This window comes from Lepisma saccharinum, unplaced genomic scaffold (genome assembly GCF_977018435.1).
Source record: "Lepisma saccharinum unplaced genomic scaffold, izLepSacc3.1 HAP1_SCAFFOLD_173, whole genome shotgun sequence".
In the NCBI taxonomy this organism is placed as follows: domain Eukaryota; kingdom Metazoa; phylum Arthropoda; class Insecta; order Zygentoma; family Lepismatidae; genus Lepisma; species Lepisma saccharinum.
In genome coordinates, this window is record NW_028142974.1 from 453,835 (window position 1) to 478,217 (window position 24,383).

Here is a 24,383-nt window from a genome sequence, read left to right on the forward strand (position 1 = left end):
TCAGCCAGGTAGACTAAGTGTTTGGTGTTTCGCAAGGCACGATATTCAAGATTATGGCCGAATTCAGGTCGACTGGAAAAACCGCATCCGATAAACACCAGCATTGACGGAAATGTGTGTTGAGTGATGGAGACTCCAGAACATTGCGTAGGATTGTGAGGAAAATTAAGAAGACTAGAGCTTCAAAAGTGACTGCTGAACTGACTGTCATGCTCACAAACCCTGTCAGCATAAAAGCTGAACGAAGGAAACTCCACAAGCAGGTTATTACTAGACGAGCTGCAATTCCCAAGCCACTCATCAGTGATCAAAATGCCTCTAAGAGGAGAGAGTGGTGTCAAAGTCATAAAACCTGGACTATGGGGAAGTGGAAGAATGTAATTTAGTCAGATGAGTCCTGCTTCACACTCTTTCCGACTTGTGGCCGAGTTTATGTATGAAGAACGCCGGCTCAAGCTTACGATTCCGATTGTTTGCTGCCAAGAGTGAAACATGGCGGGAGTTCGATCAGGGTATGGACAGCCATATTGTGGTATTCTGTGGGGCCCATCGTTACCCTGCAAGGTCACGTCACTGCCAATGACTATGTGACCATTTTGAGCGACCAGGTCCATCCCATGGTTCAAACTTTATTCCACAATGATGATACCACTTACCAAGACGACAAAGCTCATGTTTACACAACTCACATCGTCCAGGACTGGTTTTCTGAGCACGAGGATGAAATGTCACATCTACCATGGCCACCATAATCGCCAGAACTCAATAATATTAAACCTTTGTGATCTGTGTTGGAGAGAAATCTGAGTGAACGATATCCACCTCCATCATCCTTAACGGAACTTGCCAATGTTTTGCAGGAAGAATGGTACAACATTCCCAAGAAAACCATACAGGATCTCTATATGTCCATTCCGAGAAGACTGCAGGCAGTTCTGCACGCCAAAAGTTCTCCTACACCATATTAGTTACGGAAATGTGTCTCTTGTTGGGTGTTTCCATATTTTTGTCCACCCCTTGTATATATATATACAGAATGTATCAGAAGTCCCTTACCACCTCTTGTAAAATTCGCAGTGATGTATTTTCATGGAATTTGATAGAGGCGATACAAAATAGGCCTGGGGGGGGCACCTTTTAGAGAATGTCAAAGTACGGCCGCCATCTTGCTTCCGCCATCTTGAATTCAACTTTTTTATTTAAAATGATAGGTGGGTCATGTGATACATGACCATAGGCTAGAATTTCGTCAGGATGTCAAATCTGAAATCAGATTCCATATCACTTCATTTGGTGAAAAATTATTGGCAACTGAAAGTGATGTTTACCTGTTTGTTGCAGGTGATGAACCATGCCGTTATAAACTGACGAACGCATCCAGATCGTCAAACTGTAGGGTGGGAGAAGTGCCCGTGCAGTGGCTGCCGATTTCAACCTACGTCATCCATCAGTTACATGTTGCAGTGGCACAGTTATTAACCAAATTCGAGGAGACAGGCACGGCCTTGAACAGACCACGTAGTGGACGACCACGGACAGTCACGGATGAGGTAACAGCTGCGCAGTGTTGGCCTCCTTCTCGACCTCACCGCAGCGAAGCACACGTCGTGTAGCTATGCAATGTGCTATGAGTCACAGTTCAGTGTACATGGTGCTACAGAGGCACAAGTGCCATCCCTATAAGGAGCAAATGCAGCAACACCTCTCCGAGGACGATCCGTGTGCAGTTTTGCGAGTGGCCTATCGCGTAATTACGGCTAAATCCAAACGTCGCTAGGCAGATACTCCATTCCAATGAAGCGAACCTTTACGTAAATGGGGAGGTGAATAGGCAAAACATGCGCTATTGGTTGCCTGACAACCCCACACATACAGATCCCTCTCAAATGACCGGTGCCGGCAAAATTATGGTGCGAGCAGGCATATGGGGAATACGGATAATCGGTCCTTTTTTCATTCAAGGAAATTTAAATGTGAAATGATACCTGGGGATGCTACAGGAACAGATACTGCCATCTCTGATGTCGCAAAATGGTACGTCTTGCAGGTTTTTGTCCGTCCCCGTAATATACTCCAAAAGGTGTACCCTTAGGCCATATTTTGTATCGCTCATATCAAATTCCACGAAAATACATCAGTGCGGATTTTACAAGGAATGGTAAGGGACTTCTGATACACCCTGTATATATCTGTATATTTATTTAAATACATTACATAATCAAGTCATCCTCCCATAACAAACCAACAGGAAAAATTATATAAATTGTTTCTGAAATGTGCGCGCTCCTTTTCCTACTTCTCTCTCTGGTAATTTACAATGCATTACAGATAACAATGAAATTGCGAGCAAAGCGAGCAGAAAATTTTTAGATCCAAATTTCTTCAAACTGTAAACAATTTTGATTTAATAGGGTGATAAAATATTAATGGGGTGCCATGTCATTCTCTTCTTCATTTTTTTTCCATTTATATCGTTAAGTTCCCAGGCCCAGATAAAATTTGAAATCGAGGGATCAATTTCCACCCTGTAGGCCCTTAAGGTGCTCTTGACCGTCAGAAAGAAATAATTCTAGAAAGACGGGAGTAGTAGGATCAGCCTGCTTCTGCGCCATTAAGTGAGCCGCAGTGTTGCCAACTCACCCCAAGAAAATTTCACCATATGATATTTTACAGGCGAAGCTAACCTACAAATAGGAGTTGGCAACACTGACTAGTTGCTTCACAAACCTTTCGTTTTTTAAACATTTTGCCATATGATATTTCACAGGCGAGGCTAACCTACAAATAGGAGTTGACGGCGTAGCCTTCTAAGATGATAAGTATGCAGTAAGATGAAGAAGAATGAATGACGCTAACTGGTGGTGCAGTGTTAATGCTCTCCCCTCTGTCGTTTTCTAGCTTACTGGTTGCATGCTAACCAAACCTTTTGGGAGGCAGGGGCTCTTGTAAAGCCACGGGTCCTCCACATGCATGTATCTATGTATGTAATGCGATTTGTGGTGGAAGAGGGGGCCAAAATTTTGAACCTACGGCTTAATTAATCTGCATGCATGCTTAATTTTTTACTTTTTTATTTCTAGTTCGACATGAGATACTCACAATTTTACCTTTTGAAGTACAGTTAACATTTCTGATTAATTTTACTGTCTAAAAGTGTGACCTATCGTTAACTAAACTAACCTCACTCACCCACCCACATATAGCCTTACAGGTGACTCCAAGGCACAAAGTAGTGCATAGCGTGACAGGTCGATCTATCGTGAACTAAACTAACCTCAGCCACTCACACACACACACACACACACACACACACACACTATGCCTTACAGAGTAAGGCAGTTATATCACTTGTAAGGGCCAACACACAAGATCTATTGCAAACTAAATTAACCAACGACATAAGCCATGGACACACACACCAAGCCTTCCAGACAGGGTATGAGCAACTCGCCTCTTGCAATTGTATAACGGGGGAAAATTAACCTACAGCTAGGAACACTGTTGAAGCTGCTTTCGACGAGTAGTGTTACCAAACTTACACTTTGCAAATATTTGTTTCTATAGGCTAAAGCTAATGCTCTACAGCTAGAAGCTTGAAACATATACCCTACCAGAGTATGCTAACTTACCTCATGTAAAAATAGACTATTACCTAGTACGGGTTAAGCTGTGACATACAACTAGCGATCGACACGACCACATGACACACAAACAGACAGGGAGAGTGAGACAGCTTATACGCAGTTTTTCCTACACATGTACTGGGTTTAAATGGTAACTTGCAACAACTATTTCACTCACCTCCTAACATATAATAAAATAACCACAGGTTTTTGATACTTGCTGCCAGAACATGGTGGTTTTAGACTGTAAATTCAGCCCGATTATTCTATCTGTGAAGAAAGAAAAATGATGATGCCTGCATTTGGAATATATAATTCTTCTTACGGTATTTTGCGTGCCCCCAGTAACCTTGCGTTCAATTCACGGTAGCTATGACGTGTATTTCCTGTTTCGCGAACATACGAGAACCTTTCACAATGTTGCATCAGATAATATATTGCAAGAGCGAGTTGCTTGTGTATATAAATCTAGTTTTGGAAATGGACATGAATATAATGTCAATAATTATTGCATAACTTAAAACATTGACATTTATTTCACTAGCAAATGTAAATGTGGAATGCAAAAAGCTCAGTCCCTGGCCCCTCAGCTGTTAGGTTAAACAGCATAAAAAATTTCGTCAGTGACAGCAAACATTGTCATATGGACAAAAACAGATCTAGTAATGAGTTATAACCTGAGCTGTCTTGCAAGTCTCTCGAGTGAAGGAATATGATGCCACTATAAACTGTAAACAAAATATGCAGTCTCTGGCATGAGATGAACGAGGCTTATGAACCTCGACCTATACAGTTGTACAATGGATGTTCTTTTTATTAAAGCATAGCGGTGTGTTTTGAATATCAGCGAGCGTGCATGCAAAAAGGGAGGGGAGACCGTAACGGATAATTCTCATTTCGATTTCAATACTTTTGCTAGTCATGCTATGTAGAAGGACACTGGACGATGGCTAAAAGCGAGGGAAGGAGAGAAATGTTACCTTTTACTTTTTGCCTGTGTGTGATGAAATTGTATCGTGATGTGAGGCTGAAAATAATTTCGAAAGCAGTCTCGAGCATCTTCAGCCAACAAGGGAAATACACATGAAGGGCGCAACGGTATTGTCCATGGATGTTAAAATTTTTGGGTTTTTCTGAATAAACATACATATCAGTTTTGCAGTCTCCAGATGGGACCAGAGCTTTTGTTTTATTTGGACAAGGGGGTTCAGATCAATGCATGGACTAAAACTTTTGTTCACATCAAAATAAAGAAAAGAATTTTACTCTACTGCTCACTTGCATTGAAGGCGCCGTGTCTTCCAATAGCTCACCTCGCGGGGCGTACCTGCATTTTTGCAAAATATAGTTAATCTCTGATGTGAAGCGAATGGAGAGTTTGTTCTTGCTGCTGTGATTAAATACTAAACCAAATCTTATTACATAACTTTGAATTATATTTGTTAAATCGATCTATATTATATCTTTTCTATAGGTGGTCCATGTTATGTGCTGGAGAATTTCTTTTTAAAAAATGTCTTGTTTCTGGAACCTGTGTTCTGTAGATTTGCTTTTGTTGCCAACAGAAACAGAAAAATGGCACCATGTTATTGTATACTGATATGGGTGTACTGTAATCATAACAATTTTCTAGTTAAAAATCTATGTCGAAAAGCAATGTTGGGGGGCTTGTCTGTGTTGGGTCTTATTAACAACTTCACATGTAACCGCACAACTCATCGGCTACAAAGCAACAATGTTAGGAAGTGTGTGCGTGGCTCCGAGAATACAATTTAAAATCACTAATGTGACATGAACCCCCTTAACTTTGTGTATTTGAATATGCGAAAATTAGGTACTTTGAATAATCGAGGAGAACAATCAGAAAAACAGCTTGCAACGGTATGGCGTGTTCAAACTTCAGAGATTTTTGTTAATCTGCAAATGACCAGGGCGTACGGAGATCACTACGAAAATTGTAAAAAAGAAGAGGACGCGAGGCTATTTTGGTTAATGACAACGATGAGTATGAATAATGGTTATTTTGATGAAATTGAGAAAGTGGGGCACGTCTGCTTCGAAGTGCATTACACCAACAACTTCAATTGTCTCCCCCCCCCACACACACGAGTCGGTTAACACAGGTGTACTTTTGTCGGTCTACAACTGTGAGGGCTTAAGTTACTATGTTTACCTATAGCTGTACATATAGAAAAAAAAGAACCCGAGCAAAAAAATGTAACAAGACATATCCTGATCTAGGTCGGATGACGTAGGTTGCAATCCCACCCCCGATGGCGTATAGACTTAAATGTTTGCATGACATGAAATACTGTTAATGGAAAATGTGTCGTTTCTAATGTTCAATATAGAAATCAGATAATAAGAAAAAGAATAAAAGAAATGTTGCAGGCAGATACCCAAACACATATATGATCAGACAGGAAATCAACGATGCGTTCATATCTAACATGTGATTATTCAAAATTTAAATAGTGCAGTGGGAAACAACCAACTAACTAACTCTGTAGGCTTCTTTAACCCGATGAGGGCAAATACAAGCCCATCCTGATCTGTGTCTACTCACTATTTTTCCATCCTAACCGATTTTGCTTTCAGGTCCATTCGACCCCTCATGGTATACGAGCTCCCAGTGCCCATCCTCCTGATGGTGGTGGAAGCGAATCTATTTATCCTTGCCAAGTTGGACGATGTGTGGGAGTCTAATTTATTTATACATGTGGTTGCTTGGATGCTTACAGAGGATGACAAGATACCCAAGGATGCCATAGCTCGTGCGATTGAGGCACATATTTTGATGAGTGTAAAACATTAAGTAAGTAAGTCACAAGAGACTGAGGCATGGGTCGAATCTCTCGGTATAGGTATGGATGCAGACAGGCACAAAGTTCTGTGTGTAGACACAATTGATAATGAGAAAATGTCCTTCATCCAGATAGCATAGTGGTAATGTTGTTCCCATCAATAACACAGTGGTTACACTGTCCCCTATTAAGATGTTTTCCTCGGAATTATTCAATCACTCTCTCTCTCTTCTCCTTATATCATCTCTAACCAAAAAAAGGTTTTTCTCAAAACGTTTAGACGACTACGAAAACGTTGAAATGTAAAACATTGTTGCATTTTAATCAAATTAATTTGTTGAATATGCCTAGCCTAAAATAAAATTCAACAATTAATGTTAAACATTTGCCACTCTGAAATGGCGACGGCTATCATCATAACATCATTTTCAGCAGGATAAATAACAACAATATTATATATATATTAAGAATTAGGCCGAAGGGATTATTATTTACTACACTCGTATCTAACCTGTCCACATTGGAAACCGAAAACACAAGTACGAGACACTAACTTAGGAGAGGACATACAAAACTCTGCGGGGCTCATCTTAAAACTTCAGTATATATTTGTCATGGTACTCCCTCCTTAAAATCGATTCGAAAGGCACAATCATTCCGGTTCTTGAATAAGACTCGCATATGCCTCCAGAAAGAGGGAAGAAGAAATAAATAAATCAATTCATGCATATTCTTCATGTACGTACGCTTGGTATCAATGCGACAAGAAACAGTATGGTTTTTTTTTTTACTCTTCAAGGAAGTTTTTTTTTTATTTTTCGCTGGGTGGTCCAACGGGAGTGGACGAAGTAGCTTATTCATACAGACTGGAAGCTCGCTTTCCTCTCAACAATGGAAAACACATTATTTCCAGTGAAATATCGACTCAACTACCTAGAATGGCTACCACGGGCTTGGTGACTGAATACTAAAAGCCACCGAGCGACTTACTTCACAGCAGTGTCACTTAGTTTCAACAAGAGCAGTTCAAGGCTTCCCGTGTGTCCTGCAAGGTTCGGCATTTATTTTGTTAATAGTAAGCAGATGAACTGGCTTTACAATATGAAGACCCCTCTCACTGTGTCGGTTTTGGCGAACGTCACTGTCTGTACTGTGAGTTAAATAAAAAGTGTGGAATATATCAGGCAATGCGACCTCTTCTTTCGTGATCCGAACTTCGAACAGAAACTCATTATCAATTGTGTCTACACACAGAACTTTGTGCCTGTCTGCATCCATACCTATACCGAGAGATTCGACCCATGCCTCAGTCTCTTGTGACTTACTTACTTAATGTTTTACACTCATCAAAATATGTGCCTCAATCGCACGAGCTATGGCATCCTTGGGTATCTTGTCATCCTCTGTAAGCATCCAAGCAACCACATGTATAAATAAATTAGACTCCCACACATCGTCCAACTTGGCAAGGATAAATAGATTCGCTTCCTCCACCATCAGGAGGATGGGCACTGGGAGCTCGTATACCATGATGGGTCGAATGGACCTGAAAGCAAAATCGGTTAGGATGGAAAAATAGTGAGTAGACACAGATCAGGATGGGCTTGTATTTGCCCTCATCGGGTTAAAGAAGCCTACAGAGTTAGTTAGTTGGTTGTTTCCCACTGCACTATTTGAATTTTGAATAATCACATGTTAGATATGAACGCATCGTTGATTTCCTGTCTGATCATATATGTGTTTGGGTATCTGCCTGCAACATTTCTTTTATTCTTTTTCTTATTATCTGATTTCTATATTGAACATTAGAAACGACACATTTTCCATTAACAGTATTTCATGTCATGCAAACATTTAAGTCTATACGCCATCGGGGGTGGGATTGCAACCTACGTCATCCGACCTAGATCAGGATATGTCTTGTTACATTTTTTTGCTCGGGTTCTTTTTTTTCTATATGTACAGCTATAGGTAAACATAGTAACTTAAGCCCTCACAGTTGTAGACCGACAAAAGTACACCTGTGTTAACCGACTCGTGTGTGTGGGGGGGGGAGACAATTGAAGTTGTTGGTGTAATGCACTTCGAAGCAGACGTGCCCCACTTTCTCAATTTCATCAAAATAACCATTATTCATACTCATCGTTGTCATTAACCAAAATAGCCTCGCGTCCTCTTCTTTTTTACAATTTTCGTAGTGATCTCCGTACGCCCTGGTCATTTGCAGATTAACAAAAATCTCTGAAGTTTGAACACGCCATACCGTTGCAAGCTGTTTTTCTGATTGTTCTCCTCGATTATTCAAAGTACCTAATTTTCGCATATTCAAATACACAAAGTTAAGGGGGTTCATGTCACATTAGTGATTTTAAATTGTATTCTCGGAGCCACGCACACACTTCCTAACATTGTTGCTTTGTAGCCGATGAGTTGTGCGGTTACATGTGAAGTTGTTAATAAGACCCAACACAGACAAGCCCCCCAACATTGCTTTTCGACATAGATTTTTAACTAGAAAATTGTTATGATTACAGTACACCCATATCAGTATACAATAACATGGTGCCATTTTTCTGTTTCTGTTGGCAACAAAAGCAAATCTACAGAACACAGGTTCCAGAAACAAGACATTTTTTAAAAAGAAATTCTCCAGCACATAACATGGACCACCTATAGAAAAGATATAATATAGATCGATTTAACAAATATAATTCAAAGTTATGTAATAAGATTTGGTTTAGTATTTAATCACAGCAGCAAGAACAAACTCTCCATTCGCTTCACATCAGAGATTAACTATATTTTGCAAAAATGCAGGTACGCCCCGCGAGGTGTGCTATTGGAAGACACGGCGCCTTCAATGCAAGTGAGCAGTAGAGTAAAATTATTTTCTTTATTTTGATGTGAACAAAAGTTTTAGTCCATGCATTGATCTGAACCCCCTTGTCCAAATAAAACAAAAGCTCTGGTCCCATCTGGAGACTGCAAAACTGATATGTATGTTTATTCAGAAAAACCCAAAAATTTTAACATCCATGGACAATACCGTTGCGCCCTTCATGTGTATTTCCCTTGTTGGCTGAAGATGCTCGAGACTGCTTTCGAAATTATTTTCAGCCTCACATCACGATACAATTTCATCACACACAGGCAAAAAGTAAAAGGTAACATTTCTCTCCTTCCCTCGCTTTTAGCCATCGTCCAGTGTCCTTCTACATAGCATGACTAGCAAAAGTATTGAAATCGAAATGAGAATTATCCGTTACGGTCTCCCCTCCCTTTTTGCATGCACGCTCGCTGATATTCAAAACACACCGCTATGCTTTAATAAAAAGAACATCCATTGTACAACTGTATAGGTCGAGGTTCATAAGCCTCGTTCATCTCATGCCAGAGACTGCATATTTTGTTTACAGTTTATAGTGGCATCATATTCCTTCACTCGAGAGACTTGCAAGACAGCTCAGGTTATAAATCATTACTAGATCTGTTTGTCCATATGACAATGCTTGCTGTCAGTGACGAAATTTTTTATGCTGTTTAACCTAACAGCTGAGGGGCCAGGGACTGAGCTTTTTGCATTCCATATTTACATTTGCTAGTGCAATAAATGTCAATGTTTTAAGTTATGCAATAATTTTTGACATTATATTCATGTCCATTTCCAAAACTAGATTTATATACACAAGCAACTCGCTCTTGCAATATATTATCTGATGCAACATTGTGAAAGGTTCTCGTATGTTCGCGAAACAGGAAATACACGTCATAGCTTCCGTGAATTGAACGCAAGGTTACTGGGGGCACGCAAAATACCGTAAGAAGAATTATATATTCCAAATGCAGGCATCATCATTTTTCTTTCTTCACAGATAGAATAATCGGGCTGAATTTACAGTCTAAAACCACCATGTTCTGGCAGCAAGTATCAAAAACCTGTGGTTATTTTATTATATGTTAGGAGGTGAGTGAAATAGTTGTTGCAAGTTACCATTTAAACCCAGTACATGTGTAGGAAAAACTGCGTATAAGCTGTCTCACTCTCCCTGTCTGTTTGTGTGTCATGTGGTCGTGTCGATCGCTAGTTGTATGTCACAGCTTAACCCGTACTAGGTAATAGTCTATTTTTACATGAGGTAAGTTAGCATACTCTGGTAGGGTATATGTTTCAAGCTTCTAGCTGTAGAGCATTAGCTTTAGCCTATAGAAACAAATATTTGCAAAGTGTAAGTTTGGTAACACTACTCGTCGAAAGCAGCTTCAACAGTGTTGCTAGCTGTAGGTTAATTTTCCCCCGTTATACAATTGCAAGAGGCGAGTTGCTTATACCCTGTCTGGAATGCTTGGTGTGTGTGTCCATGGCTTATGTCGTTGGTTAATTTAGTTTGCAATAGATCTTGTGTGTTGGCCCTTACAAGTGATATAACTGTCTTACTCTGTAAGTCATAGTGTGTGTGTGTGTGTGTGTGTGTGTGTGAGAGAGAGTGGCTGAGGTTAGTTTAGTTCACGATAGATCGACCTGTCACGCTATGCACTACTTTGTGCCTTGGAGTCACCTGTAAGGCTATATGTGGGTGGGTGAGTGAGGTTAGTTTAGTTAACGATAGATCACACTTTTAGACAGTAAAATTAATCGGAAATGTTAACTGTACTTCAAAAGGTAAAATTGTGAGTATCTCATGTCGAACTAGAAATTAGAAAGTAAAAAATTAAGCGTGCATGCAGATTAATTAAGCCGTAAGTTCAAAATTTTGGCTCCCTCTTTCCCCACAAATCGCATTACATACATAGATACATACATGTGGAGGACCTGTGGCGTTACAAGAGCCCTGCCTCCCAAGAGGTTTGGTTAGCATGCAATAGATCATTTTGCTAGAAAATACAGAGATGAAGAAGAAGAGGGGGGAAGAGGAGAATAAGAAGAAGATAGAGAGGAGGAGATGAAGAAGAGGAAGCATTAACACTGCACCACCAGTTAGCGTCATTAATTCTTCTTCATCTTACTGCATACTTATCATGTTAGAAGGCTACGCCGTCAACTCCTATTTGTAGGTTAGCCTCGCCTCTGAAATATCATATGGCAAAATGTTTAAAAAACGAAAGGTTTGTGAAGCAACTAGTCAGTGTTGCCAACTCCTATTTGTAGGTTAGCTTCGCCTGTAAAATATCATATGGTGAAATTTTCTTGGGGTGGGTTGGCAACACTGAGAACCACTTAATTTCGCAGAAGCAGGCTTATCCTACTACTGACGGGGTAACATAATACCACCATGAATGTCCTTTTGTCCTGCTAGTCTCTATTTCTATTACTTCAATGTTTGACCCTTGAACCCCCCAGAATTGATTTTCTTCCAAGATTTGTGGACAATGTCCCTCTGCCCCCTGTGTTCACGCACTCCCTTGCCCCGTAGTTCGTTTGAACTTTCATCCCCTTGAAAATATTTCAATTTCTTTAAGAGTGTAATATCGTTTATTAACGCTGATAAGACACTAAATATCTAGGTGAAAGTATAATAATATAGGGCATGGATGTCTGGTAAGGGGGGACGGGACAAGGGGCTCCTTACCCTTAAAAAGCGAATGTCAACCTAAAAGTATATATTAATGCCTTAATTTCAAATTCAAGTGCTGTTTTTTGAAGGAGCAACACTATTTTCGGGGTATTATACCCCATGAGAAAAATACCTTGCTTTTCCCTCATTGGAAAAAAATTGAGGACGTCCGTGCCCACGTCTATGACCGTCAACGAAGTTTGTATTTATTGATTGATTTGCTTTATTTTACTTCGCTATTTGTGACACTTTGAGCTAATTTGCGAAGATGGGGATGAGTGATGACATAATTAAATTGATGAATGGTTACTCACAAACATCCGTGCACAGGCCGAGATTTGAACCCGGGGCTCCTGACGTCGTAGCACTTTTTTTAAGGAATCTAGTAATACGGTGTGTTTTATACAGCGTATGTTGTTACACTTGTGGGTTTAATTGTATCTTCTGCAAATATGCTGTATATAGAAACAATGTCGGAGTGTACCTCAAGTGGAATGGTCCTGTTTCGCAAATTCATGATGGTCCCACAGGGGTTAATGGACATGTTCTGTGTACAGGAACATGTAGGGTGACAAACGGGTGAATTGAAACTAGATCTCCCACTTGGATACTCGACGTCATACCTGCTGTATCACAGGCAGAAAGTATAAAAAAAATATTTATTTTCTTCTTTCAGACACTAAAACCTACAGGCAATGCACAAAAAAATGTGGTAAGTAAGATCATTCATTGTATCTTCATTAGATTGTAAATTAATACGCTATGCCATCTACAATTAACTTTATTTGTACAGCCCCCTTGTTTGTCCTTGTGTTACAATAGGCCTGTATGATTCTCTGCACTTCTTGACTCTCTTTGCATTTACGTGTCTAGTTGGTTACAAAGTGCAGTACAGTATATTTGTTGATTTGGTGTCACGTATGTCAAAGGTCATCCCGAAATTAATGCCTCCTCTGCTGTGAAAGGTAAAAATTGAAGGGGCAACAATTGGAAAGTTTGTGTGAAAATAGATACACATATTGGGTACCTACTAAGGGTATTCAAAATACTGTCCTTTGCTTTCGATACATTTCTGCCAACGTTCAAAACAATGCCGAAATCCGATTTGAAATGCAGGGGTGCCCATCATTCCCTCCAAGGCCCCTCCTCAAAATGATGTCCTGCGTCCTCCCCAAATAATATCATGTGCCTCCCCCCACCCCAAAAATTATATCATTTGTGCCCTCAAACCACATCGTAATCCCCACAGAGTAGTTAATTACGACAGCGTGTCTACCGAAAGTAACTTTTCTCTCAGCTTCACTGAATACAGTTGATCTGCCCTTCCTCCATAAATAGAGGTGCCCATCACTCAACACCGCCTCTAAAATCGTTCATCATAATTCCCACAAAATATTTTTCTTGAATACATAATAAATTGTGTTTATCTGAATGAAATACCATGTTAAACTGTCCATTTCTTTTTATTGTTCGATTTTCGAAAAAACTTAATTAGCTCATTGATTGGTTAAATGTAGTAAAGTAAATTATGTAAATATGCATATAAATAGTGTTTGTGAGTGGGTTTATAAAACTCACAATTTGAGTATTTAAGACAAGTTGTTCCACAACTTAAGATAAAGATAGAAAATTCAACCTTGGCAAACCAAATAACATGCTCCAGCCGCATGACCGATTCTGTTTCGCGAGACATCACAGAAATCTACCTAGAAATTCTTAAGCTCAGGGCAATAACATAATACGGGTTTTCTATCAAGGAACTCATACCCCCCCCCCCCGGCCGCCCACGTTTTCTTGGGATAAATATATTTTAGTAACTCATAACAATAATTAAGTGGATTTTATCCTCAGTGCAAATGTAACTTGTTAAAGTAAAATTTTCCTGTGCCATGAGGTTAGAAATGCCGATTAGATATATTTTTGTTCCAAATTATGCACCTGCTTTAAATTAAGCAGTATGCTAACCAAAGCATTATATCTTAAGACGTCATGTTATTAATTAACACCAAGAGTATCGCTTATGTCTTGTAATGCAGTTATAGTATAAAACTTCTCATTCACTTCAGTAATGCGCCAAACACGCATTCACGCAGCACAGCATTGCGTGCGAAGCGAGCGAGAAAACTGTTATATCCATTTTTTGCAGGCTTTCAAGAATATTAATTTAATGGGGTGTCAATACTTTTTAGGATCCCGAGATATTTAGTCTTCTCCAACTTCTCTTTGGCACGTTCCGAGTCGAAAACATGTGGATATCATATCACTGATCTGTATTTAATGTTCGAATTCTCTCTCCACTACAGAGATTTCTTGACAATCTAAAATTTAACACTATATCAAGAGCTTCCTATCTCCATGTGTAAATTTAATACTCAATCCTTCCACAAAAATTTCCATGCCAATTTTAGACTTACTGTTGATATTGAAGAGTGCATATTGCCTCCTCCAAAGAAATGAATTCTCAGTCTTCACACAAGAATTTCCGCAACAGTCTAAGGCAATAGTAATACACAAGAATTGGATACCCCCTCAATTTAATACTCAATCTCCCTCTAACTAAAATACCCGCCATAATCTAAGACCTAGAGTTGGATACTGTCCCCCCCAAAGTTTAATTCAGAATCGCCCCCAGAACCCAAGTGTAAAATAAGGCCTATATTTTGGAGGTGGATATTTCTCCCAACCCCTCTATTCGATAATACACTTAAACACTTTATTTTTTCATCTAATGGATTAAATATGATTGCATTTAAGGTGTAAAGTTTTGCATACTATATTTTCGTAAAATATAGGCTATTAGTGTAGAATTTTATATTATTTGAAGAGGAAAAATCACTCCCAAAATATATTTATGGCGCAACCTGCCCCATAATCCATAATCCCATCCTCTGGGCACTCCTGGTCGGATGTTGTTTTTTGACCCACGCATTCACAGCGAATTTAATGTCTTACAAGTCCTGGAAATGCTTCTGTCCACGAAGGTTGTTTTTGAGAGGGGCAAAGAAGTGGAGGTCATATGGAGCTAAATCAAGACTGCAAGGAGTTTGGGGCATTACTGACCATCGCATTTTGACAATGGCCTGTAACAACTCTCTATTTGCAAGAACTGAATTACAGCTCTTTGTTCTTCTCTGCAATTCATGTTGTTTATTTAGTTATCTGCAAAATGAAAAAAAATGTGTGCATTAATATATCATATTATATGTGTGTGAAGTTTCATTGCAATCCGATAACATTAAGAGGAGTTATTAAGTTGGAGGCATTAATTTGTCGTCGAAACCGTTTGCACTACGTTATGGAACGGTGCATAGTGTAGTGTATTGTCACGTGGTACGGTTTAACCAATCAAATGAACATATAAAGTAGCAGACAGGTATTTGTCGTATCGTCTGAACTCGAACACTGTATTTCTTGCGTACAGCGTCTATTTGGTTGAACACAATTTCCTTGTTCCAATCTCACTTGGGATGTGTACACGCACTACATCTGGTGTCAAAAATACACCGAACTAGATAGACTGAACTTTTATGTATTACAATATCGCATATTGCAGAGTCTGCATTGTAACTAAATCTTTTGTTAACATTGTTTCTGGTATGCTTTCATTTTAATATCAATGTATACAACTGGTGACAACAAACAATAATAATTTTTGCGTTTATTTTTCTATTTTGGTGAATCCAGAAACAGGCTGGAGTTCGATATTTCATCAACTAGACACCTAAACATCAATTGACACAAATCATATGAGTAACAGATATTGTCTAATTCTATCTAGATATGACTTGTGTGGTTCTATATAGTGTATATTTGTTTATAGGGTAGTAAGTAATACGCTGAGATTGGTGACTATAAGTTAGTCATTTCTGTGACTATCCCTTCCTCTGTGTCAATGATCGGTGTCTCAGAATTACGAAGACTAAATTTGGTAGACAGCTACATATGTCTTTAAGATTCAATTAAAACATTTCTTATTGGGCACAAATAGTTAGCACCTTAGTGCAAGCTTATACACTTTAGTGAAAAATTGAATACAGTTAAGTGGATAAAATCACTGAAGACCCTTATTCACATTAATATTTCAAATCCCTAACTACTGTTCTACTGTTAGGAATATGCAAGTGTGTGTGTGTGTGTTGTTGTATGCTTGTGAGTATAGGTTAGACTTCTATTCCCGTGTGCATTTTTCTCTTTTCCTTCTTTTTTTTGTAATTTCTCTTTGTGACTTGTTTCTTTATTTTCAATATTTAACTTTTTATATATTGGTTTAATGTTGTTTTCTAATTTTCATATGTTAAATTTCGCTGTAAACATGGTTAAGTCGTAGAAAAGGCTACAAAGCCTTAACTTCGCCATGATAAATAAGACGCAATGAAATAAATAAATTCAGAGCAATAAATTAAGCCGTGAGAGACAAAAATAGATCAAAAGAGACTTGTCTACATTTCGGAAATTAACAAATTCAAAGATCTACTATTTTTCGAAAATGAGGATTAAGGAACATACTTGTGATATAATTTATGTCGCATAAATTACATACACCTATCTGTCTGTCTTGGATATTGAAATAATAGATAGTTAACATTAATCAATTTTTAATGCTGAAATATATTCCATTGTTTGGTTAGAACCACTCTAATATCTACGATTACGGAGACATTGCATCTCTCTTTGTTTAGCTTCTACAACCTTGGTGACAATGAAGTTCGAAAAGAAAGGAATACGTGATTAAATGCACAGAGACATAGGCGGTGGAATGGGTGACCCGCAGAAGTGACGCATGTGTGTAAGAGGAGGTGTGAGCATCAAGAATCGTGATCCCAGCATGTTGCACCCAAGGTCACGTAAAGAACGAAAACGGGGAACAAAACGCGTGACATTGAACTTCGACCTGGCACCAGACCCATACGGAAATTCCAGATAGTGGCGCATTCGACGGAAGCATGACGTCACGGACACGATAAGGGAGTCCGCCGTATGTAAGCGCGTGCTGTGCACCGAGGAACCGCAGTGCATCATCACCATGGCCAGGGGCAAACCTATTGACAACACCGTGAGGAGACGAGAGGTGGAGTTGCAACGGGATGGACTCAGTGAACGGGAAATAGGGCGCCAACTGAACTTACCCAAGTCAACCGTCCACTGCATCATCAAAGACCACCAAAATACGGGTACTACAGAGCCAGGTAAGGCCCCCGGTCGAAAACGCCTGCTGAGCGTGCGTGACCTACAGATATTTAGGCGCTATATCCAGACCAACAATCATGTTTCTGTGGCCGAATTACGACTGTGGACTCGAGAACGCTTTCACATTGAAGTGTCAACCAGAACCATTCGCCGTTACCTACAGCGATGCGGTTACCGAGTGTACAAGGCGAAACGTAAACCCTTCCTTTCAATGTTGAACAAAGGCAATCGACTACGGTGGGCACGAATGTACCGGGGATGGACATTTCGGCAGTGGAACAGGGTTTTGTGGACGGACGAATCCATTTTCAATGTTGTGTACGGGAAAATACGGAAAACAGTCATTTGTCGGAAGGACGAACAGAATGAAGCAAAATGTTATGCACATCGGGTACAGAAACCTGCGTCAGTGATGGTATGGCGATGCATGACGGCATCTGGGGTTGGCCCACTACACGTCTGTGAGGGCATTGTGAATGCACACGCCTATACATGCATACTGGAGCGGCATCTTCCCACAGTGCGAAGGCACCTGTTCCACAGGCGGCGTCTCATCTTTCAACACGACAATACCAGGCCTCATACAGCGTGGCTGACAAGAGAATGGTTGACTCGCCATCACGTGCGAACTCTGCCATGGCCACCATCGAGTCCCGACCTCTCGCCCATTGAGAATGTGTGGCGTGTTCTTAAGCGACGTGTGCAACAGAGGGGACCCAGGACAGTGGCTGCTCTTATGGCCTGCCTGCATGAGGAATGGCAGCGCATCGATGTGGAATACCTTGAACGACTCGTCCGCAGCATGCCCCTACGAATTGCCACAGTTATTCGCCGACGGGCGGCGTCACACCATGGTAAACAGGATCCCCTCTAAAAGTGGTCGAACTTCAATGTCACGTGTAGATGGACGAAAATGTTTTATTTTGTGTGGACACCATACATTGCTGCGTTGCAGCGGAAATTTATGTTTTCCTTTGTTCCATGTAGCCTGCTGAATAAAATATGTTCAGCATATGCATGTGTTCTCCTTCTTTCACAACGCACTCCTATATTTGTGACTGGTCGAACTTCATTGTCACTAAGGTTGTACAAACATAACGTGTGGTATGTAGATTTACAGAGCTGTCCTGTCATGGCTCTATGAGCGTCCCATAATCAGCAGAAGTGGGGTATTGTTGGTGGACTACAATGGGATCCTCCCAGTTAGATCCGAAGGATCCGCTGACCAACGACAGGTGCGGTCCTCCATTCATGTTGGGAGTTAGGATTAGAGATGACAACTCTGCACTGTAAAAAGACATGTCAAGAAACAGCAATATGAGGCCATGGATGTTCCCAAGGTAAAATATTCCGGAGGTAAAATAGTCCCCCATTCGGATCTCCGGGTGGGAACTACTTTGGGAGGTCCCTGGACTAAGGATAAGATCTACATTAGGAATAAGGATATTAAATTAGGCACCTGAAATGTTCTGAGCCTTTACCGACCTGGGGCATTTCAGTGTATAGTTAATCAGATAGTTTAATATAAATTAGATGTAGTAGCTGTCCAGGAAGTTAGGTGGCCAGGAGAAGGGAATTGTAAAACTAAAAATTATACTTTTTTCTATGGTGGTACTGAAAATCATAATTTTTGAACAGTCTTTTTCATAAATAATAGAATTATCTCGGCTCTTAAAACAGTAGAATTTATTAATGATAGGATATCATATGCAGTTTTACAGGGTAGGAGGTGTAACATTATCTTAATGAACATACATGCCCCAACGGAAGATAAACATGATAATACTAAAGATGATTTTTTATGCAGAGTTAGAACAGGTTTTGATAAATTTTCTCAGTAAGATATGAAAATTCTGTTAGGTGACTGTAATGCACAGATTGGCAAAGAAGAGACATTTAAACCCACGATTGGTAAAGAAAGTCTTCATGAATGAAGTAATGATAATGGTATAAGATTGATTACTTTTGCAACCTCAAAGAATTTAATTGTGAAAAGTACCACTTTTAGACATAAAGATATCCATAAATATACCTGGTCTTCTCCAGATGGTAAAACTCATAATCAGAAAAATCATATTCTCATTGACAAGAGAAGGCATACTAGTATAATTGACGTTCGTACACATAGAGGTGCTGACTGTGCCAGTGGCCATTATTTAGTAATTGCTAAATTAAGAAAAAGACTCGCAGAGATAAATCATAAGCAACAAAATCTAAAAGCTATAAAATTTAATACAGGAAAATTTGCTGATGAAGGAATTAAGAAAGATTACCAAACTAAACTGCCAAATAGGTTTGCTGTTTTGCAGGATTTAAATGATAATGAAAATATATATGAAACAGACGTAAATAAGAATTGGGAGCACATACGTAATGGAATAGAATCAGCAGCTAAAGAAAATATAGGATATCATAAACCAAGAAAAAGTAACCCATGGTTTGATAATGAATGTCATAATCTAATAGAAATAAGAAATCAGGCTAGACGTAGGTTGTTAAATAACTCTGATGATACAAATCTAAGCAATTATAATAGAATAAAGCGAGAAGTTAACCTCACGTTTAGAAGTAAAAAAAAGGAGACTACTTGAAAAGCAAAATTAACGAAATTGAAACAAACGGCAAAAACAAAAATATCAGAGATTTATGTAAAGATGTAAATGAATTTAGAAAGGGGTGGCAACCTAAAGTAAACTTGGTAAATGTTAAAGACGGTGATTTTCTAGCTGACCCAAGCGATATTCTAAATAGATGGAAGAACTACTTTAATGACCTTTTAAATGTCCATGTAGGAGATAAATCAGAAGTGAATGAAGTACACACAGCAGAACCTTTAGTTCCAGAACCTAAATTGACTGAAGTTATTAAGATGCTATTAAAAGTATAGGAATAACAAAGCACCTGGCATTGATTTAATACCAGCTGAGTTAATTAAATTCGTTAATATGTCAAATTCATAAATAAATTTGTTTAACATGAAATAAAGAACAAATCCCGCAACAGTTGCAATAGTCCATAATTGTTCCTATGATTAAAAAAGGTGATAAAATGAACTGCAATAATTACCGTGGAATTTGTCTACTCTCAACAACATATAAAATATTATCTAACATTCTTTTAACAAGACTAACCCCATATGCTAATGACATTATAGGTGATTATCAATGTGGATTTCAACGTAACAGATCAACTACAGATCAAATTTTTCACATCAGACAGACACTTGAAAAAAAGTGGGAATATAATCAAAATGTCCATCAGCTATGCATTGATTTCAAAAAAGCATATGATTTGGTCAAAAGAGATAAATTATATAATATATTAGTCGAGTTTGGAATACCTAAGAATCTTGTTAGTATGATAAAAGTATGCACCAGTGAAAAAGAAAGTAAAATTCGTGTGTGTATTAATATGTCTGCCATATTTGAAATTCATGATGGGTTAAAACAAGGAGATGTATTATCTCCATTGCTCTTTAATTTGGCCTCAGAATATGCTGTTACGAAGGTAAAAGAAACTAACGAAGGACTAAAATTAAATGGTGTGACTCAGTTGTTAGCATATGCAGATGATGTAGACTTATTAGGGGATGATATAAATACAATTAAGAATAATGCTAAAATATTTTTCAAAACTGCTAAAATGATAGGTTTGGAAGTTAACAAAGAGAAAACTAAATATATGCTTACAGACCGAAACCAAGTGTTAGGTAATAATCAAAATCTAATTATTGATAACAACTCGTTTGAACCAGTTTTCAAATTCAAATACTTAGGAGTAATATTAACAAATGAAAATTATATTAAAAAGGAAATAAAAAGTTACTTCTCTCTTTATAAATTTTTGGTTTTTCGTTTAATATCTAAGAAACTAAAAGTTAAAATATACAAAACAGTAATTTTGACTGTAGTATTATTTGGGTGTGAAACGTGGTCCCTTACATTGAAAGAGGAACATAAATTGAGAGTATTTGAAAATAAGATCCTTAGGAAAATATTTGGACCTTAAAGTGATGAGGAGTTAGGTGAGTGGAGAAGGTTACATAATTTAGAAGTACATAATTTGTATTCATGTCCAGATATTATTGGAATGATTAAATGAAGAAGACTTAGGTGGGCAGGCCATGTGGCACGAATGGGAGAGGAAGGAGGAGTTTACATGATTCTTGTTGGGTAACCTGATGGTAAGAGACCTGTAGGAAGGCCGAGATGAAGATGGAGGAACAACATTGAGATGGACCTAAAGGAAATCGGTAGGGATGGAAAAGAGTATATAGATCTTGCTCAAGATAAGGTCAGATGGAAGGCCTGTGTTGCTGCAGCCATGAACCTTCGGGTTTTAGAAGGTTAGAGAGTTAGTTAGTTAGTTAGAGATATATTCCAAACTATGAAGCTTAAAACTTGGTGAGTTCAAAGAACAATGAAGTGAAATCACACATGATTCACCTATTCTTGTCTCTTGTCTAGTTTAGTTCACAACATAAGCTTCTTGATACAGTCCGAGTACTCAAAAAATAATACAGTATGAGGAACTTTTTTTTGTTTGTCTTCAAAGAGACTAACTAGCTCAAATTTGTCCATATTTATTATTTGAGAGTAAAAGTTGAATCATTTTGTACGTACAAAGCAAGTACCTTTTTACGGGTTTTCATGTGTTCATATTTCTACATATACTTTCACACAGATAGATACTTCAGGTATTATTGGTATAAAATTAACATGCATGCTAGGTGTTACAGAAAGAACCAATTATTAATATAAATGACTGAGGGAATGAAGAAAATGAAATAACTATACTAAACCCGTCATCCTACGACGATTAATTCTAATATTTCTTAATTGTTGTTTATGCACACACATATACACGCGCGCGCATATATCTTAAATGATGGACTAGAAATGAGCATATTTTTTTTTTCTCAAAGGGGTGGTAGAGGTGTATCATTTTAAAAAATAATCCTGAAAATTTATGGTCCGACTATGGAATATACCCCTACCATCCCTCTGAGAAAGAATGATTCTGTTCACTGCATTCATTGTAACACTGAAAATCTGGGAAATATAATGCAACTGGAAAGTTGATTGTTGAGGACGAATAGCGTAAATATTTCTAAACATTCTGCCAAGGAAAAGCATGCCAATGTGTATAGTTTCGGAATACAGAAACTCAATGTGAATATCTCGAAGTGTATTGATATTGATAAGCACTCAATATTATGGTTTTCCGACGTTTTGAAACACGGTGTATATTCTCAAATTAAATTCAATTTTCTATTCTCCCTCTAGATCCGCTACCTAAGTGCGGTAAGTAAACTTTCGGTCATAGTTTTGATATTTTGATGTTATTTATATTTGATACATTTGATTTTATTGTGAATTTTCCCACTTTTTCCTATAAGAGTTTAATTGATATAAGTCACTTCTTGAAGAATCCTTGATGCAAATGGGGAAATACGGCTACGCGAATGTGGAAGCAAACTGATCAGGAAGAGGCTGATGTCAAGTTATATACTTATGTACTTAATAAACATGTGACTTTTAGTGGAATATGGAATCACCTTAACAAGAATTCTTGATTATCCTATACAGTATGAACATTATAGATAAGGTATTTGATTATGATCTACTACCTGCTGAATTAACATACATTAGCACAAGGCCACGACGATGTCAAAATAAGTTAATTAGAAAATGAATTGAATTCCAATAATTTATTATCATTCACTTTAAACACATGATTTACAAAATACTTTAAATTGTTATGCCTTGTTTATAAATTTAAACCATTTTAATAATTTTGTATTACAAATTAATTAATTATTTTTTTTTTATTCTGAAAAGGTTGGTTATTTCAAGTTCTTTATTCAATTAGAGGTATCGAGTATGAATCCTTCTTCCAGAAATGCTCAAACTTGGAAAAATTATAGCGTTGCTTTCTAAACTATTATTTTGTAAAGATCTATCATAAAATTTGAATGTCCTCAGGTACAATTTCAATGCAAAGGTGTATCGGAAGTCCGCAGTTATGTATTTACATGGAATTTGATATGGCTGATACAAAATAGCCCTAGGGGAACACCTTTTGGAGTATGTCACTGGAAAGGCCGCCATCTTGATTCCGCCATCTTGATTTTTTTTTTTTTAAATGATAGGTGGGTCATGTGATACAAAACCATAGGCTAGAATTTCGTCAGGATGTCAAATCTGAAATCAGATTTGCAACGATCCCGCTAGTTCGTTACAAAGTTCATTTGTTCTTTCATTGTTGAATAGCATTGTGTAATCTTATCTGTTTTGTTATCTCTTCTGCATAGGATTTCACTGCTATGCTTGGTAGAGAACGAAGTTCTACCATATCTCACTAGGGAGCGTTATTGTTCTAATAGTTCTTTGTTAACCTGTATAGATGGCACTCAATGTTAAGCAGCGCTCTTGTAGTTCACGAGTATCCACTAGAGGCGCTGGCGCCGGTCCGTTAGTTCTGTGTTGACTCTTCGAAGACTCTTGGTCGAGGTCTGCTCCCGCAAATAGTCCAGCATTGCTAGCACACGGGTGCTCAAGATTAGAAGAGGGCTTTTTACAGTGTGGCCTACTCTGGTAGATTATACGAACGATAGCAATATTTCTCGGCCTACCAGGTAGAAAATACGCATTGTTCTAAGCTACGGTTTAGTAATAACTGATGGAAGACGGCCTACTAGTAGATTATACGAAGGGTATCCATATTCTTTGGCCTACTAGTAGATTACATTTCACAACACTCGATTCAAAAATGACGTCATCTTTTGGACTACTCTGGTAGATTAAAAGAGCGATAGCAATATTTCTTGGCCTACCGGGTAGATTATACGAAGGATGATGTTCATCGATAGTTACTTTTTCATTAAGGGAAAAATAAGCAGTGTTTAATTACTGTATTTAGCTTAGCTTTATTAAATTAAAGTAAATAACCTTTAACTAAGCTTTATCCATTATAAGCTTATAATAAATATCAGTTATTTGGTAATATTACTCTTTAATGGGAAAACAGATTTAAATGTTTCTTGAGTCGTTTAATTAATGCGCTATTGTCCCCATGTTAGCACAGAGGCGACCCAATGCCCTAAAAGAAAAATAAGGTCCCTTATTCTCCACTGGAGAAAAAATTGATTGGTCAATGTCTTCCCTCTCAAAGATGTCTGCAGAGGAGATTCGAACCTGGAACTTCAGGAACGACAA

General features: G+C 38.3%; 1 long non-coding RNA gene across 2 annotated transcripts in view; it reads left to right on the plus strand.

Annotated features, from left to right (window-relative positions):
- LOC145982447 (uncharacterized) overlaps positions 1-22,492 on the plus strand; it is a 109,582-nt gene extending 87,090 nt beyond the window's left edge. For both annotated transcript variants that reach the window (XR_014441050.1, XR_014441051.1), the window contains 2 exons: positions 12,656-12,691; positions 22,452-22,492. This is a non-coding gene — a long non-coding RNA (uncharacterized LOC145982447). The remainder of the gene's footprint in view (positions 1-12,655; positions 12,692-22,451) is intronic.
- Positions 22,493-24,383: the final 1,891 nt, after the last annotated feature.